The sequence below is a fragment of the Camarhynchus parvulus genome, chromosome 9 (genome assembly GCF_901933205.1).
Source record: "Camarhynchus parvulus chromosome 9, STF_HiC, whole genome shotgun sequence".
Classification (NCBI taxonomy): domain Eukaryota; kingdom Metazoa; phylum Chordata; class Aves; order Passeriformes; family Thraupidae; genus Camarhynchus; species Camarhynchus parvulus.
In genome coordinates this window covers 2,107,516-2,126,020 of record NC_044579.1, presented here as the reverse complement: position 1 = coordinate 2,126,020, position 18,505 = coordinate 2,107,516, and positions in this window count along the sequence as shown.

The following is an 18,505-nucleotide window of genomic DNA, read 5'->3' as shown; positions in this document are numbered from 1 at the left end:
TACACAACGGGCCCTGAGCAGGCAATTAGCTCGTGGTAAAACCTGCAGCAATTAGGAGCAGCAGCCATCTGCAGCCAGGTGGATTTTGGGGACAGCAGAACCCAAGGAGAGCTCAGCAGAATTTGGAACAGCATTTTTTTCCTTTCTCAGTGGAGATCTGAAATCTGGATGCTCTAATGAACGCCTTTATTTGGATGAGAGGAGCGAATCGTGCTCGGGGGATTCTCTGGATGTTGGAAAGGAGAAAAGCTTTGAAATCACCAAGGTGGAGCAACCTGCTCTGGTGGAAGTGTCCTTGCCCTTGCAGGGGGCTGGAACTGGATGAACTTTTTAAGGTCTTTCCCAACCCAAACCATTCCATGATTCTGTGATGGAATTGTAAAAGCAAATAGCCCCAAAATGCTGAGTTTGGGATGAGTCCACCAGGAGCAGAAATGGAGCAGGACAGTTCTTCTCTTTGCAGTCTGCAAGGCTGGGATCTATAGAAGGGAATTTTACCAGCTATTTTTAAAGCCAGGAAGTTCCATGCTTTTCAAACAAAACGAAAGCTGAACAAGAAAACCACGGGACAGAGCAGGCTGTGGGATATTTGGTGAACCATTAATTATACCCAGTTCCACTAATGGATCCCACTGAAGAAAACCCCCTTGATAAAATAACCTTTCAGTGGTCAGAAATAAATGCCAAAATGCACTTAAATATTTTTTTTATTCCCTAAAATCTTTTTATTTTCTTTGCAGCTTCAAACAACACAGGGAGGAGTTGGGGACAAAGGAAAAATCAAGCAAATAAAATTCCTCTCTCTGAGAAAAATTCTTTCAAAGTATCTCCCTTGATTTTCTTCTAATTAAGCCTTAATTAGAATAGTCACTTTGACAATAATGGAGTTATTTTTTATTGCTACTTAAAATGGTGTATGACAATTTTATTTTCAATGGGGAAGAAGGGAAAGGTGGAGAATTCAGCCCAGGACAGTATTTCCAGGTGTACCTCCCCATCCTTGGGAAGCAGAGAGAAAAGTGACGTCCCTGCAGAGCTCGGGATGGAAGAGAGATGTGTTGGGTGTCTTTATTTGCCTGGAAAATGTCCCAAACCTGTGTGACCAAGGCTCTGAGCAGCCTGGCCCAACTCTGAAGTTAAATCTGACTTTGTTTCAGTCCTGGCTTGAGCAGGAGGTTTGGCCAGATGTTCTCCAGAGGTGCCTTCAGCAGGAGTTTTCTGAGCATCGAGGAGCAGTTACAGCACCAAGGCTTGAGCTGTTAATGGCTTTTGTTGATTTTATTGAGTTAAATCAGTGTTACTATGATGGAATGGGATTGTTTGGCTGAATAAACTAAAACCTAGAGCTCAGGCTTTGTTCTCTTCCCTTCTTTGTTTCTGTTGTGATGCAGCCCCAGCATTTTCAGAAGAGGAAACACCAGCAAGTCAAAGATTACCAGAGCCCTTACAACATTTCCACAAAAGGACTGCATCAAAATATAAACTGTGCCTGTGCCAAGGAAATGTTAATGAGTGGGATCTGGAAAGTTTAAATGGAAATACATATAATTACAGCTTGCTGCTGACAAGAAATTGTGACCTTTCATCCTCTGAAACACTAAACTGAAATGAAAGCAGATATTCAGTCCTGCAAACACAATAGGACCTGGAGACCTGTGATTGTATCAACCAGCAATAAGTTGAATGCAGCTCTGCATTCCCTCAGTTGGTTCTGTATTCCTTCCTTCGAGATTAATGGATAGACATTAGTCAGAAACGTGTTGGGAAAACTGGAATTTCATAATTCCATTGAAAAATCGCTTCATTCCCACTGCAAAAATCTAAGCTCAGAATTGAAGAAGGAAAAAAAAACCTTAAAAATTGAGCACAAAGAATAAATCTCTGTTTTCATTCATAGGCAGGACTGAAAAATATGTTTGGGAAAAGAATTATTTAAATGCTCTAGATTACATTTGATTGGAGGGGAAAAATTCATTTCTTCCCCTGAAGGGAAAAAACTAATATGTTCCAAAGTGCAGTAAAAACAGAGCCATTCCGAGCTGTCATTTGCAATTAAAAAGAGAAAATATTTAATGGGAGCTGGTGAATACTTTGCAATGGCAAAATTGCTTTTAGCCCTTAGAAAATTTCCCCTTTATTAGAACTTCCACAGTCTTTGTGTTGCATGTAAAGTGAACACTGGGAAATAAGGATGGACTGGCCCAAGTAAAGTTCAAAGATGTTGGAATTTGGCAGCAGGGAATGGATTTTCCAGAGCAGCTGTGGCTGCCCCTGGATCCCTGGAAGTGTCCAAGGCCAGCTTGGATGGGGCTTGGAGCACCTGGGACAGTGGGAGTTGTCCCTGCCCATGGCAGGGGGTGGTTATTTATTCAGATTGTGGGGTATTTTTCTGCTTAAAATGTATAATTAATGATTTTTTAAATTTCTACATTTGTGTCCTCAAAACAGCCTCGTGAACTTCAACTGAGCGCACAAGTGTAGGAGGAAAACGGCATGAAAAGTGGAAAATAATCTATGGAAATATTTAAAATTTGAGTAAATCTAAATGCATTTAGAGGGATGAAAATCCAAATGCATTTCACAACCTCTGTCCACCAGAATTTGAACGAGTTCATCACAAACACGAAACCAGGTGAAACAAGTCCCACTCTGCCTGTAGGGCAGTGATGGATTTATGGGTTTTTTTCCCCTAAAGGGGTGGCAAACATGGAAACCCACCAATATTTATTCACTTTTTAAATCTTTCTCTCTTCCTTTCCATTTTGGTACCACCATAAATCTTCGTCAACCCCCTTTATTGAACTCCCCGTGTCCTGATTAACAATCTAATGGTTCTGAGAGATGAAACTCATTAATTTTGATTATAGGCCCTTAAAGCAGGCACTAACTCTTCCTTTAATTCTGATGGAATTGCCTTAATGAAGCAAAGGAGGCTGAAAACTGAGGCCACCAAAGTGCAAGCTGCTCATGCCCGTGGAGGTTGTAGTAACTCCTACTCCTGCTGCTACTCAGAGCAGGAATTCCCCATTTCTGCTGCTTTGCAGAGTGGTAATTCCTCATTTCTGCTGCTTTCCAGAGCAGGAATTCCCAGCTCCTCTGCTTTCCACAGCTGGGTGCCCCTCAAGGACTCCCCAGGTCATGCTTGTGACAGGAGAAGGATGTGGCAGCATGACTGATGGATATTCCTGAAAATCCAGATTAACAGCAGGAGTAAAAAATACTAAAAAAAAACCAAAAAAAAACCCCAAGACAAATAAAAACAACCAACCAAACAAAAAAGCCCAAAAAACAAACAAAAATGAAACCAACCAACCAAAAAAAACAAAAAAAAAAAAAAACACCAAACCCAAACCAAAAAAACACCGAAAAACAAAATATAACAAAAAAAAACCCACAAAAAACCAAAATCAAAACCAAAAAGTGTATGGAAACTTAAGAACAATTTTATTGTCAGAAACTGAGCTGAGAAAAATATATTTACTATGGTGATGAATCTCAGAGATGCAGATCCAGTGCCTGGAACTTGGCAGAACTCCCCTGCCCACTCTTGTGCATTCCCACACCACCACTTCTCCTCCTATACACAATAAAAGAGAATTTTAAAAAATGTCAGGCCAGTAATAAAAGACCATTTTTATCTGACCTTTCAGGAGAAGGTAACTGAATTTGTAGTGAAATAAATCTGCAGGTTGAGTAGAGCTGGGCAAGAAATGGGTTTATTGTCGTGATATTTGGGATATTGTAGTGATGTTGTAGTGTAGGGATATTTTTCCTCCCAAATTAGGATTAAGAATAAAAATCTATCAATTTCGCACAAAATGATTATCAATAAACAGATTTACAGCATTTTGGCAAAATATTTTCTCCCCTTCTCTTCCAAACCAATTCAGAGTTGAGCTGTCTGAAGGAAAAACTAAAATTTGGAGGAAATTAAAGTTTGAAGGAAAAACCAAAAGTTTTCTTTTAAGACACATGAAAAGAAACCCAGGATAATTGAGGTTGGAAAAGCCCTCTAAGATCATGGAGTCCAATCCTCACCTTGTCCCCAGCCCAGAGCACTGTCAGACACATCCAGGAATTGCTGGGACACCTCCAGGGATGGGCACTCCAAACCTCCCTGAGCAGCCCCTTCCAAGGCCTGAGCACCCTTTCCATGGAGAAATTCCTGCTGATCTCCATCCTGAACCACCCCTGGAATTAAGAAGACCAAGGCTACTTTTTTCCCTTATGTTATTGATAAATAAGGAGGAGCCACATCATTATGGTGAGACAAGGACCAGCCCAGGCACTGGTCTGAACTTTTAATCCCCAATTCCATGTTTTTCGGGAGCTGGTTTGAACTTTTAAACCCCAATTCCATGTTTTCCAGGACTTGGTTTGAACTTTTAAACAAACTCAATTCCATGTTTTCCAGGAGCAGCTCAGGAGCTGGTTTGAACTTTTAAACCCCAATTCCATGTTTTTCAAGAGTTGATTTGAACATTAAAACCATAATTGCATGTTTTCCAAGAGCTGGTTTGAACTTTTAAACCATAATTCCATGCTTTCCACGAGCTGGTTTGAACTTTTAAACCAACTCAATTCCATGTTTTCCAGGAGTAGCTCAGGAGCTGGTTTGAACTTTTAAACCCCAATTCCATGTTTTCCAGGAGCAGGTTTGAACTTGTAAACCCCAATTCCACGTTTACCCATTGGATGGGGGCACTCACACCCTGGATGCCAGCAGATCCATGGAGTGCAGCTCCTCCAACAGCTGACAGATGTGACAAGAGGGCTCCCAACACCACACAAAAGCCACACGTGATCTGGCTCTGCCACTTTGGCCTTCCAGATCTACAACCCCAAGCCAAGAAATGGGTAAAGGCCTCATTTGATCCTGAAATATTCCCCATTTTCATGGTAATTTGTGAGTCAGAGATTTGAAATGTTAACCGAGTCACAGTATTTATATAATTTCGAGCATTGTGTGCAACACCAGCAGCAATTTGCGAGGTCACAATATGAGTCTTTAAAATATTCCTGATTCCAAAGCCTGTTTAAATCTTCTGCTTTGAAACTGTAATTAAAGCTTTCAGGGAAATCCTGTCTTACTCCCTTTATATTACCCAAGCCCTCCTCTCACTCCTCAGTTGCCTACACCAGATCCCACATAGGAACCTGAAATATGGATTTGTCTCCTACACCTGCCACGGAATATGGGCCTGGTAATTGAATTAAAGTTCTCCAAAATAAATTAATTTCACGTAGCAGATGGCCAGCATGGATTTCAGCTTGCTGTGTGGCAGCCAAATTGATTTAAATCAACTCGAGGAGAGGTAGGCTTTAATCAGGTCAGCTGACAGCTATTAGAGCAAACCTGATTGAAATTCAGAAATTTAGGGGAAATAAATCCACCACCAACCCAACATTCCCCTCCCACAGGGACCCAACAGATAAAACTTTTAAAACATTCAAATGATTCTGGTTTGGGTAATAAGATTTAGTAGAGCATGGCAGGCTTTTATTTTGCTGTTTAGTCTCCTCTGTGCCTTTTTAGTGGAAAAGGTGCCACATAAAACCAAGCACCACAGAACAAGGGAAGAGGGAAAAGGTCCAATTCTTGGCTGCCTTCAATCAATTTTTAAAACCGTTCAAACGAGACATGAAATACTACAAAGTCAAAATAGTTGCGGTTTATACTCAGCTCGCACAGCTGTAAATGAAAATAAAGCTGAAAGCAGAGAATTTGTGCAGCAAATATTTTTTTTTCCCCGTCTTAACATTGCTTTTAACAATTCTTTCCAGAAAAATTCTCTTTGCTATGCATAGAGATAAGATACAGGTGAGTTTGTTGTGCCCTCTGAGATGCCTCATTAGTGGCTTTTAATAATTATATTTCTCATGGTTCTGGAACAGCTGAGCTTTATCCTCCAGGTAGGAATGAAGTCTCCATCCTGCTTTCTCTCTTATTTTGAGCATCTTGTACACAAAGCTGGTTCAGAAATTGATTTTCCAGCTTGTTGGCTAGCTCCAAACCCTTAATATTTATTTTCACCTCAAAATCCTGATGAAAGGAACACTTCAGAAGTGTTTTGGAGAAATACATATTCAAGAAAGAGACTGACTAGGAAATAATGATTTTTTTCCCCAAATGGGATATTTAAATACTTTCCATATTAAAAAAAGAACAACCTGAGACTCAACTTCATGTCCCCACCAGCAATTTCTCAATGTGGCATGGAAGGAGTGTGTGGCGTGGATAAATGCATCTGAAAACCAGGAATCATTAAAAGCCACCAAGAACTGATAAGCTGATAACAGATCCAGCTGGACCAACGTTGTTCTAGTCCCAAACAAGACAGAAAGCACCCGCAGTGTTGCTTTAATTTAGTGGCAGGATTGTTTTTAAGATTCACTTTTTACCTGCAGCCTTTGTTTCATAAATCACAGAATACCTCAAGCTGGAATGGACACATGGGATCATCGAGTTCCACTTCCATATATTTGTATGTAGGATATTCTGTGTATTTTTCCTGTAGGAAGTTGTTAGAAAATCAAGTGAGGTTGGAATGGATTCAGTCGTTAGTGCTGGAGGTGAATCTGCCACTTCTCTTGAGGCAGATTAGGCTAAAAAAAAGTTGGATTTGGCTCATTCTTGCATGCCCCTATTAAAAATACTTTCTTATGATCAGTTTCTGTTGCAGGCTGCCATTAAACCACACTTCCCTGTCTAGACAGAAAAGAGCAAAAAACATAAAATTGTAGGGTGTGGCATTGATCAGGAGGAAATTTTCTCTTTTTATTTTATTATCAGCACCAAGCAAGGACCTGTGTGGGCTCCTCATGCTCTGCAAGGTCCCCTCACCTTGCCCTGCGTGGATTGACATTGCTGGATTTGGATGAGCCACAAAATTCGGGATGCAAGCAGAGGGCGCATATGTGGATGCAGCTGCTGGGGTCAAACCCTGCTCCAAACACCCCCAAATCCCTGAGCATGGAGCATCCAAAACCCACAACAGAAGCATTTGGCAAACCTGAGTTCCCCTACAAACTCACATTTAAAATATCAGTGGATTGTTGGAAACCCCAACGCTTTCCCCTCCCGTTCCTCAAGCCAGGAGTTGCCATTGTGTGCCCAGAGCTGGGACAGGGGAGCGAGAATCCAACACTCTTTTCTGTTTTATCCATTTGCTTCTCTTTCCCCATTTAGCTGCTCCCCCACTTGTGATTCACAACGTTCCAGCCACTTGGGAGTCAAAGGGAGCCGAAAACCGCGGCACAAAAAAAACCCAACTTGCACAATCAAATGCTTCGAGTGGGTCTTGATCATCAGATCACATTGAACTTCAGACTATTCATATGCAGAAAAGATTGCAAAATCCCAGCTTCAGATGGCTTTGCCTCATTAATGGCATGAGCAGCCACAATTATCAGGCTGTTGTTTCCAACAACGAGCTTAGAAATACAGGGAAACGGCCACAATATCTTGATTTATTGGGTTGGATCTTTGAAATGTCATCTCTGAGGCAACCTTTTTTTCCAGGCAGCTCAAAAAATCTGTTCTCAAGTTTTTGGGGGAGAAAAATAAAAGTCACACCAGAAAAACCGTGCTATTTTTGTACTGACATGAATGACAAATACATATCCAGAAAAATTCAGCAAGTGGGTTATTTTTATATTTCCCTAATTCAATAAGGCTGAATAAGGTGAATAGGAATAAAGTGAGCCAAGAGATTATTTGTTACAATTGATATCTCTGTGTGAATGGGATTTCCAAGTGCTAGAAAGTCCAATTTCAGGTTGACAGTGCTGTAATAACGTAAAATTCCTTCTGGGATGTTTGCTCTGAACCATTCTCTGTCCTGGAATACAACAGGCAGCCACTTTTTCTGTCAAAGGTGCAAATTAAATCCAGTGATATCCATCCACAATGCATCATCTTCATGATGAGTTTGCTCTGGAAAAGGTCCTGAAATCTGGCAGAAAATAAATCTGCTCAGACATTTTTGTGCTGAATATTCCTTACGTGCCACACCAAAATCACGGAACCACAGAACCAATCAGGTGGAAAAACCTTCTGGGGTCACCAAGTCCAACCATTAACCTCGGTCTTTAATACCAAAACCTGAAAATTCTTAAACCAATCCCAAACCTCCAAGCCAGGGGCCTCCTGCAGTGGGGATCTCTGGTTCTGCAGAGTTTCTTTGGCAGCTCCAGGAATTCTTTGATTTCCTGTCGTTTCTGTTGCTTACAGGGTGTTTTCGGTGTCAAGGATTTGCATACATCTCCATATATAAATAAACCACTTATAAAGAAATGAGGTTGGCAGGAGGGTATCAGCTGTTCTGGTCCGCCCAAAATGGTTGCTCATTTTTTCATGGATTTAAAAAAAAAACTCAGCACTTCCATTTTTTCCTGGAAAGTTATGATTCCCACAAATCCCCATGCAGGGAATCATCCTTCCTAATGGATCTTTTTTTGTGAGACCTTTCAGGTTCTTTACAAAGAGCACAGGAGGAATATTTTGTCCCAGCTCTGATTTTTCATGTATTTAATATTTCTATTGGAAGGGGGAAAACTGATTTTTCTCATTTTTACTTTTCAGGTCCTGCTTGTAAAAAAAAAGAAAGATTATTTCAACTTATGAAATGGTTTAAAAACTAATTGTATCAAATACATAGAGTATCATATCCCTGTCACCAACACAAAAAGTTCCTCAAAGAGATTTCTCTGTCCCCACCAACCTAAAAAGTTCCTCAAATATTCTGCTCTGCCTATGAATCAGAATCTCTACATTTTACAAATATTTCTTTGCACAGAAATAATTTTTTATCTTTTAATCAAAGCAATTTCAAGGTAGAAGTAAGAGAAAAATCTCACCTTTGCATCGTGTTGCGAATCCATAAAAATCACTTTTCTTATCCTTTAATTTCATTTTCCACTGACTGGAGAAAAAAAAAGAAAGTTAAGAGGAAAGATTCTTGCACCCCAAAATCCTTTAAAAAATCCTTAAAAATACACAAGTAGATAAACAAACTAAAGAAATCAATGTGATTTGGTGGTCTAGAAATTATCAATTACAGGCAAAATTTAGTCGAGGAGAAACAAAAGCAAGCAGGAGGATATCATTGCCCAAACTTAATTGCTTAAATTCCTTAAATTTCTGGAGTGAAAGGAACCTAATTAGATATTAACTTAAATAAATGCAGCCTCCTGGTGGCTAAGCACTGGTTATTAAGGGTTCTTGTATAAATTAAAGGCTACAAGGAAAAAAACCCAAATATTTTTGTAGCCCTGGTTCTAAGAAAGGCTGAAATCAAAGTCTCATTCAGCCAGAAGTTGCATTATTTGGAAGCCTGCTCCTGTTATTGCACCGAGACCCTCATGGAATTCAGAGGGAAAGAACTGGCTGAAAACATGGAGCCAGGGGTTGTAAACATCCAGGCTGGAGTCTAAGTATCAGTTTCTTGATTTCAAAGCATCAAATCCACCAAATTTAAGAATTTACACTTCCCTGAAATGGTGGCAACAAAATCAAAGAGTGCTGAAAGAATGAAGTGCAATTTCCTGGGAATGAGAGGAAAGATCCTGTATTTCTGATGGCTGGAAATTGGGAATACCACTGGCAGAAGGGTCCAGCTCCCACCCCTCCCTGGCACAGGGACCACGAGCATGCAATTACTCTCAGAGTTGAGGGATGAAGTTGTTATTTAGAGCAATGAGGAGGGACTGGGAATGTTAATCCAAAATTCAGAGCAGCCTTTGGATTGACTTCCAGCAGTGCTCTTCCCTGATTTAAGGCTCCCCACAGACCTTAGCCAACGTTTTGGTCCTTGCTGACACCGCTCTGTGAACTACGACTCATTAAATTAGACGGGAGCTTGGGGGAGATTAATTACCTTGGGAGGTGCTTGACATTCCCCATCTGGAGCAGAGCTTCTGGATGGATCCATCCATGGAAAGGCACCTCATTCCCAGATTTATCTGCTCCCACAAAAGCCAAATGATGGCTCTGGATTGCATCTTGTGCACTCCCCTGGAGGAGAGGGGGATGAACCATTCCATCCATGGAAAACCTCTTCTTTCCTGCAACACATCACTCTCAGATTTACTTATTCCCACAAGACTTAAATGACGCTCCTGGATTGCATCTTAGGCACTCCCCAGAAGGACACAGGGATGAAGCATTCCATCCATGGAAAACCTCTTCATTCCTGGAACACATCATTCCATTTAACAAGGGTTAAATGATGCCCCTGGATTGCATCCTGTGCACCAAAGTTTCCCTGAAGGACAGGGGGATGGATGAACAAGTCCATCCATGGAAAAACATTTCATTTCCAGAGCACATCATTCCCAGACTTATCTGCTCCCACAAAAGCTAAATGACGGCCCTGGATTGCATCTTGTCTGCTCCCCTGGAGGACAGGGGGATGAACCATTCCACCCATGGAAAACCATTTCCAGAACACATCATTCCCAAATTTACCTGTTCCCACAATGGTTAAATGGTGCTCCAGGGTTGCATCCCATGCACCTTCAAATTTCACTGAAGGACGGGGAATGGCAGGATGGCCATGACATGGATCTGTGGCAGCATCAGAGGAGCATTTGAACTCTGTTGTTTCCTCCCCCTATGTTAAAAGTGAATCCTCAAAATCCCATTAAAATGATCTAAAACTCCCTACAAACACCTGGGGTCTACAGCCAGGAATTCCTTGTTGATGTGATCAACAAGCATCACATTAACACGGTGAAATCAGAAAATATAAAATACAGATTGGTCCTTCTGATCTGTAGTCTTCAAAAGAACAAATAAAAAATTAAAAAAAGAAGCCCACAAAGCCAATATCATTCTATGGTCTCAGCAATGTGTTAATTTTTAAACCTGATTATACTCACATTTCACATTAGAAGAACAATTAGATTTTCTCTTGGTGGATTTTCCCAGAATCAGACATTCCAGGGCCATCAGAAATATTGTGAACATTTCTCCTGTGCCACAGATTGGGATTTTATTTCTTGGTGCCTTCATCTAACCCAATAACTCGTGCTGAAATTAGATCAGGCATTTTAGGAAGGGATTCAATCTTATTTTAAGGCTCCTCATATCTGATGCTGCATGAACCACATCCATTAATAATCTGTTCCAGTGCTTAATTACCCTTGTTAAGAATACAATTAAGAAATTGTCTGCTTTTTGTTTGACCTTTTGCTGTGTTCAATTTTCCTTCCAGTTCTATCAAAATTTTCTGATCATGTTTCTCCCAGATTCTCTCATAAATAGCCCTGCTCATACATAAATCTATTTAAAATACAAGCTCTCCTCTTCCTTGTCTAGAGTAAAAGTAGCTTATGTGGATTAAAAAAAAAATAAAAAAGGAAGAACAGAAAGAACAAAGAAACATAAAATAAATTATTTTTAAAAGTGGGTGATTTATTAAAAAGAAACTGAGCGGCTCATCTTGCACCATGGCTATTTTTAGACAAAAGTTCAGCATTTAAGGTTCAAATCCAAGATGTTCGCCGATGCCCAGAATTTATCGTGGCAGCTCAACTGCTAAATCCATCATCCCTTGGCTAGGATGCTCTCCATGGAAATATGGGGAGGAATAAAGGGAATGGAGCTGGGGAAGGGCCTGGAGCACCAGGAGGGGCTGAGGGAGCTGGGAAGGGTCTGGAGCCTCAGGAGAGGCTGAGGGAGCTGGGAAGGGTTTGGAGCACCAGGAGAGGCTGAGGGAGCTGGGAAGGGGCTGGAGAACCAGGAGAGGCTGAGGGAGCTGGGAAGGGGCTGAGCCTGGAGAAAAGGGGGATCAGGGGGACCTTGTGGCTCTGCACAGCTCCTGCCAGGAGGGGACAGCCGGGGGGATTTGGGATCTGATCCCAGGGAACAGGGACAGGAGCAGAGGGAACGGCCTCAGGCTGGGCCAGGGCAGGCTCAGGGCAGGCATCAGCAGGAATTTCTCCATGGAAAAGGGGGAATAAACACTGGGAGGAGCTCCCAGGAAGGTTTGGAGTGCCCATCCCTGGAGGTGTCCAAGGAAGGGCTGGAGGTGGCACTCAGAGCTCTGGGCTGCGGACAAGGTGGGCATCAAGCCCTTGATGACCTTGGAGGGCTTTTCCAACCTCATTGGAATTCCAGTCATCAGTGATTCTGGGATTCTCTGATCCATAAGAGCCTGTGGGGCCGCCCACATCTCTCTGGGATCTCTCCAGCTGCCCCTCAAGGCAAGAGCAGAGCCTGACGCATCCCTGCTGATCCAGGTGAGGGCATTATTTGGGATTACTGACCCCTCCCCACACTCACATTCACACAAAAACCCCAAAGCCTTGCTGACACCACACAGGTGACAGCCAGAGCACACTTTTTTGGGTGTGTTTGTATCCCCCTGATGCCCACACAGAGTTTCCATGGGAAAACTGCAGAATGCCTCCACGTGGGAATTTTTAGTGCAGCTCCCAAACCTATCATCTCCCCAAAAAATGTCCTTTTATAGCCCTGTCAATCAGTGTATAATTAGCTGGGTTTACATGCAGAACAGATGGGAATTTTGGAAATGTAGCTTTTACTGAATGCATGTGAGGAGTTAAAAAAAAAAAAAAAAGAAGAAGAACCATGACTTAGGGATTTAATATATTTGTATTCCTAATGTGAGGTTGAATTACATTCAGTTCTATAAATATAACCAGTAAAATGTGCAGCAAAAATGCCAAGAATTATTAATTACAATCAGCAACAACAAAGTTCTCTGGTATTTAGAGGAGAAAGTAAGAAAATACCACATTTCACTGTGAAAAATAAACATCAGGTCCATGCTGATGACTTCAGATGTCCTCTTTAAGGAGAATTTCCCAAGTTTTAGGGACATGAAATTCTGTGATTTTGGGCTAAGAATTTCCCTGCCCCCTTCATGATGCCACCACAATTCACCAGCACTCAGCTATTTAATATTTCTGATTGACTGTATAGAATATATAGATAATGTTAGTCTTAGCCACCAAAATATCACATTTCATAGCTATTTACTATTTACTCTTCTTTTCCTGTGTTATTCTTTAAATGTATATTTTCCCTTTTGAAGTCCTGGGTCAGACTGAGTCTCCAGGTAAATTAAGGAGATAAAAGAACACGAAAATGTGACTTTTTTCCCTTCTCCCTGCACACTTCCCAGACACTACACTGGTTTTTGACAGCTCAGTTTAGAACAGGAAGAGAAAATAGAATGCCAAATTAAAAAGGAATAAAATGAATAAAAATCTCTGGATGAAAATGAGACCAATATTCAACATTTTGAAAAAAAAAAAATCCTTTCAGTCCCTGTAAAACTAAAATTACTCACAAACTTACCTAGAATTGCTAAAATAGAGCAGACAGTTACAACAGGAGCTGCTGGCAATGGGATTTTTGCTCTGCCACTGCCCACAAGGGTTGAGACTCTCAGATAAGGAGCTGAAATTCAGGTAAAAAAGTGTGGCATGAGCTGGACCAAGAATTGTGCAGATTTTGTTGCCCTGTGCAGAAGCTCTGCATCACAAAGCGCTTTAAAACCCATACAATTGAGGTTTTCTTTTAGAACAGAGCCAATTTCTGGGCATTCTATTTTGTATTTTACCATTTCAGCGGATAGCCACCTCCCTCCCAACCAGCTCTGGTGGGAGCACCAAAATCAGGCCCTTTTTAGTCAGCATTACCGTCATAAAAAGTGGTTGCAATATGCTTAGTGCCAGAATTAGATTTATTATGTTCAAGAAGGAAACGAAGGGCAAAGAATCCAGGTTTGTTTGCCATGGGTATTGGAATGAACACAATAAGATGCCCAAAAATAATGCACTGAAGTGCTAGAGCATCACATTGATGAGTGCTCGGTTTTTCCTCCTTGGGGCACAAACCATAAATTAATTATACCTTGGAAGGCAGCTTGGCTGCAGGGCTGGGGAGATGAGGGGAAATAGATGGAGAAGACTTTCTTGGCTGTTGGGAATACCCAAGGATGACAGAGGCATTATTTTTACTTCCAATATAAACAAGTAGCCCAGAGTTAAATAAAAAAAAAAACAAAACAAAAGATAATTAAGACAAATTATCAGGAAGACTGGACCTCCTGGCTTATCACATCTAATGATTTGTTCTTCTGGGCATATTTCTCAGGTTTTTTTCCCTCAGAAAGGCATCAAGCCCCATCAGCCTAATTGTGAAAAATAGTTAGGCTCAGATTTTAACACGTTTAGGTAATTCCTAAAGATAGAGAGCAGGACGTATTTCCTTCCAAGCAATATCTTGTTGTTGAAATAAATTGGATCAGATCTATAGAATATAACCATGAACTTATCTGGGGAGTTGAACACAAGGGAATGTGAAGGACACAGGAACTTTTCGAGTCAATAATGCTGCCAAAGCCTGCGTATCACAAAACTTCAGGTACTGCCACGACAGGCAGAATGGAGAGATAATATTCAATAAATAGAGGGAGAGAAAAAGGATCTGTCAATTGGAAACAACCAAACATGCAACGTTAAACTCTTGAGTCTATTTTCAGAAATGACAGAAATTTCTGCTTTAATCCTGAACTTTTGATTTATCGCTTTAGACAAGAGCTGAAGTTTTATCTCAGGGAATCACGGAATCCCAGATTGGTTTGGGTGGATAGGATCTTAAATCCCATCCCACTCTTGCCATGGCAGGGGCACCTCCCACTGTCCCAGGTGCTCCCAGCCCCAGTGTCCAGCCTGGCCTTGGGCACTGCCAGGGATCCAGGGGCAGCCATGGGAATGGCTGGGAATTCCATCCCAGCCCCTGCCCACCCTGCCAGGGAACAATTCCTAATTCCCAAGATCCCATCCAGCCCTGCCCCCTGGCCATGGGAAGCCATTCCCTGTGTCCTGTCCCTCCAGTCCTTGCATGAATTCTATGTTTAAGGTGATGTTTCTACTCACAGGGATCACCTTCAGAATAAAACTCAAGTTCCATTTCTGCCGAAACTCAGCTGTGGTTTCCTACATGGAAAAATGAGATTAGCAGGTAAATCCTGGCTGGAAAGCGAAGTCTGTATTCCATCAATAGAGACCCTCATCAAATTCAATTGTATTTATATTTCTTTGAATTACCAAAACTCTACAACTCGAGCTTTCAATAACAGCTGAGAGATTAATCTTTGTAACATGTTAAATAATAACTTTCAAATGAATCTAGCATTTGTTTTCCTGAAGAGATGGTAGCAGTATGAGGCTTAAGACTTTGATTCAAAAAATTATCATATCTTTATTGAGACAGAGGGAAAAAAAATTAAACTTTCTGTATGAATTACTCTGCACATATTTAATTTGTCTAAGTCAACAGGCTTTCCTCTACTTGTTCACATTTTTTTTGTATTTAAACAGACCAAAGCAAAGAAAAAAAAAACACCTATCCAAAATGAGCAGAAATGTTATTTTGTGTCTAATGAAAAATATGGGATTATGAGGGAAATGCACTTATGAAATGTAATTAAAGTCTACACCACTCATCCCCAGAATTCAGGTGTCTATTTAAAATGGAATATTTATGTCTGCATTACAGGGAGTTATTGTATCTGTAAGGACAAATGTTAATTATGGAGGCATTACCAAGACAGCCACAGAATTATTATCATGACTTGCTCGGAGTTCTTTCCACTCTTGAATTCTGGAGAGGAATTGCAGTGAGAGTGGAACAACGAAGAGGAGATGAACAAATGTTCTTCACATCCTGGCAAAGCTTTGCTGAGGTGCTGGGGAAGCCTGGGAGGAAATATCCAGTTCCAGAATTCCATCCACGGCACCTGGTCCTGCCCTGAGGGGTTTCAGGAGGAGTCCTCGTGTCTGTCACATCCTCACACACCTTTCCTGTCCCTCTGCAGGGATGCTGCGACAGCCTGTCAGGGTGGGATGCCCTCAAAGCTGCAGCAGATCAGGACATCTCAGGGCTATCAGAGACCACTTAGTGTTCCAGACGAGCAGCACTGGAGACTGAACATTGACAGAGACCCAGCCTGGCACACCCCATATTGCACAGCCAGCTCTGCCCAGGCCAAACAACAAGGCAGAAACACGTGGGAATGCTCTACTCTTGGAGTTTAACAAACAGCCAGCTCTGGGCAGTCAGCAGAAAAACCATCTCCATTCTTCCCCTCCAACTTGTTAACCCAGCTTCAGATTGAAAATCAATGTCAGCATCATGCCCCTTGTCTTCTGATGGCTAAAAGTTGGCTTCTGAGGGTTAAAGGTTGGCTTCTGATAGTTAGAAGTTGCTTTCTGATGGTTAAAATTGTCTTCAAGTTGTACACAACAGAACCCATGTCTCCTGTCTGTTTTTCCAGGAACAGAATCTATTTCTCCATTCTTTCTGTCCTTCAACTTGTTAAACCAGCTTCAGATTCAAAAATCAACATCAGCATGGTGTCCTTTGGCTTCTGAAGGTTAAATAGTTGGCTTCTGATAATTAAAAGTTGTTTTCTGATGGGTAAAATTTGTCTTCAAGCCATACCCAACAGAACCAGTGTCTCCTGTTTATTTTTCCAGGAACAGAACGTGTATCCAGTTCTGCTGGGGGTCAGGCACGCTGACAGCAGCTGGGCACTCTTAAAAACAGTGTTTTACTGTAATTATGCTCATTTGTATCACAGAGAGATGCAGGGTTTTTTTGTTAGCACTAAGTTTTGTTTATAAAAATTGCCTTTTCGCTCACCAGGTAAAATGACACTATAAAAACGACGTATGTGCACATGAAATCAGATTTAAAAGACCACAGCATGGCAGAAGAGTGGAAAAGAAATAATAAAGAATGTTTTGCTATAAACACTTATTTTTTATATGGAATATTTACCCATCCAAACCCACACAGAGAGTGCTTTGCACAGCTCAGGTCTGAACGTTGGAGGATCAGCACCAAGAATTATTTTAGCTCGGAGCACACCTCCAAAATGAAGAGTTCCTTTTAATCTGTCAGCTTTTATTTTTGTTAATGCTGTCTGGAAACACCTTTAACTAAATGGCTGAGCATGGAAAATTAAATGTTCTCCAGATACAGAAGGTTTATGGGTCTTCATCTGAAGACTGCAACAGCTGTGGAAAGGCAGAGGCACCTCTGGCCTGGGCTCCTCAATGGATGTGGAGATTTTCTGTTGGTATTGGACCAGCAGGTACAGTGCTGCAAAGAGTTCCCTACTCTCCTTTAAAAATGAAAAGGGGAAGAAAAATGCCAAAATATTCCTGTCATACTTCTCTGGACGTGCCCCAGCACATGGAGTTCTCTGTTATACTTGCCACATGCCATTGTCTAACAAGGAAAACTGATTTTTGTCCTTGCCCTTCTTTGGGCTTTATGAACCCCTACCCACACAGATACCCAGAGAGGTTCCAGACCTGCAGGTGTTCCTGCACAATCAGATATTTAATCTTTTCAAACAGGACCCACAGTTTGAAAGAATCATTCCTGCTTCATTTTGGGTCCTGTGCATGCTGAAATCCTCCCAAGAGGCTCAGTAATTCCTGAGGAGGTGGGGAGGAGATGGGAGGCCGTGGTCCTAATGGGAAACCTTCAGGCTATCAAAGTGCTCCGTGAAATCACCAGGGATGAAATCCATATTTCCCCACTGAGCTAAACACGACCTGACAATGCCAATGAACTTTCAGAGAGCTGACAGACAAATTACAGCGTGCGTGTGCTAAGCCACGTCAAAACCTTCATTCCTAAAAGCCATCCTGTCAGGAGCTGTAAACCCTGATCACACCCAGGATCCTCTTCCTCCCTCCCTCCCGTGGCACGTCCTTCCTGCACACAGACTACTCCCAGACCCTGCAGATGATTCAGTTAATTGCTAATTAAAGTCGTTTTGACCTGGAAGAAAGCGAGGAACACCGAGGTGTTTCTGGTCACAGTCAGGAAAGGTTTGTTGTTTGTGTCTGAAGATCTCCACCAAGAATCTGTCCCTTCCCACACTGTCCCAAATTATTCCTCCACATGTTCTACATCTGTGGAGTTCTGTGCATTTATTTATCTATTGCTTTTAGCTCTTGCTCCCTGAAAGTTATGAGAAAACAAAGGCAGCCCACAATCTATGTGTTCATACACACATCAGGAGGAATTTCTCTGTGGGAAAAAAAAGGTGGTTCAGGCATTGGAATGGGCTTCCCAAGGAGGCGTGGAGTCCTCACCCCTGGAGGTGTCCATGGAAGGCCTGCATGTGGCACTCAGGGCTCTGGGCTGGTGATAAGGTGGGGATTGGTCACAGGCTGGACTCAGAGGGGTTTTCCAAGCTGAACAATTCCAGGATTCTGGATAGAGGACGCTGGGATAGGATGCGTGACTACAACAGGATTTGGTTGGATCCCTCTTAAGCTGAAGCTGCAAGGCTGGGTTTTGCTAACTCCTTCCACACCTGTAACCACAGTCCAACGGTCCCCCTGGGGGGAGAAGAAATGAGGAGAAATGCTGGTCACCAATCTCCAAAACACCTTTTAAGATCTGCATCACCCCTTTTCCTGCCAATATTCATCCTCCCTGCCCAGC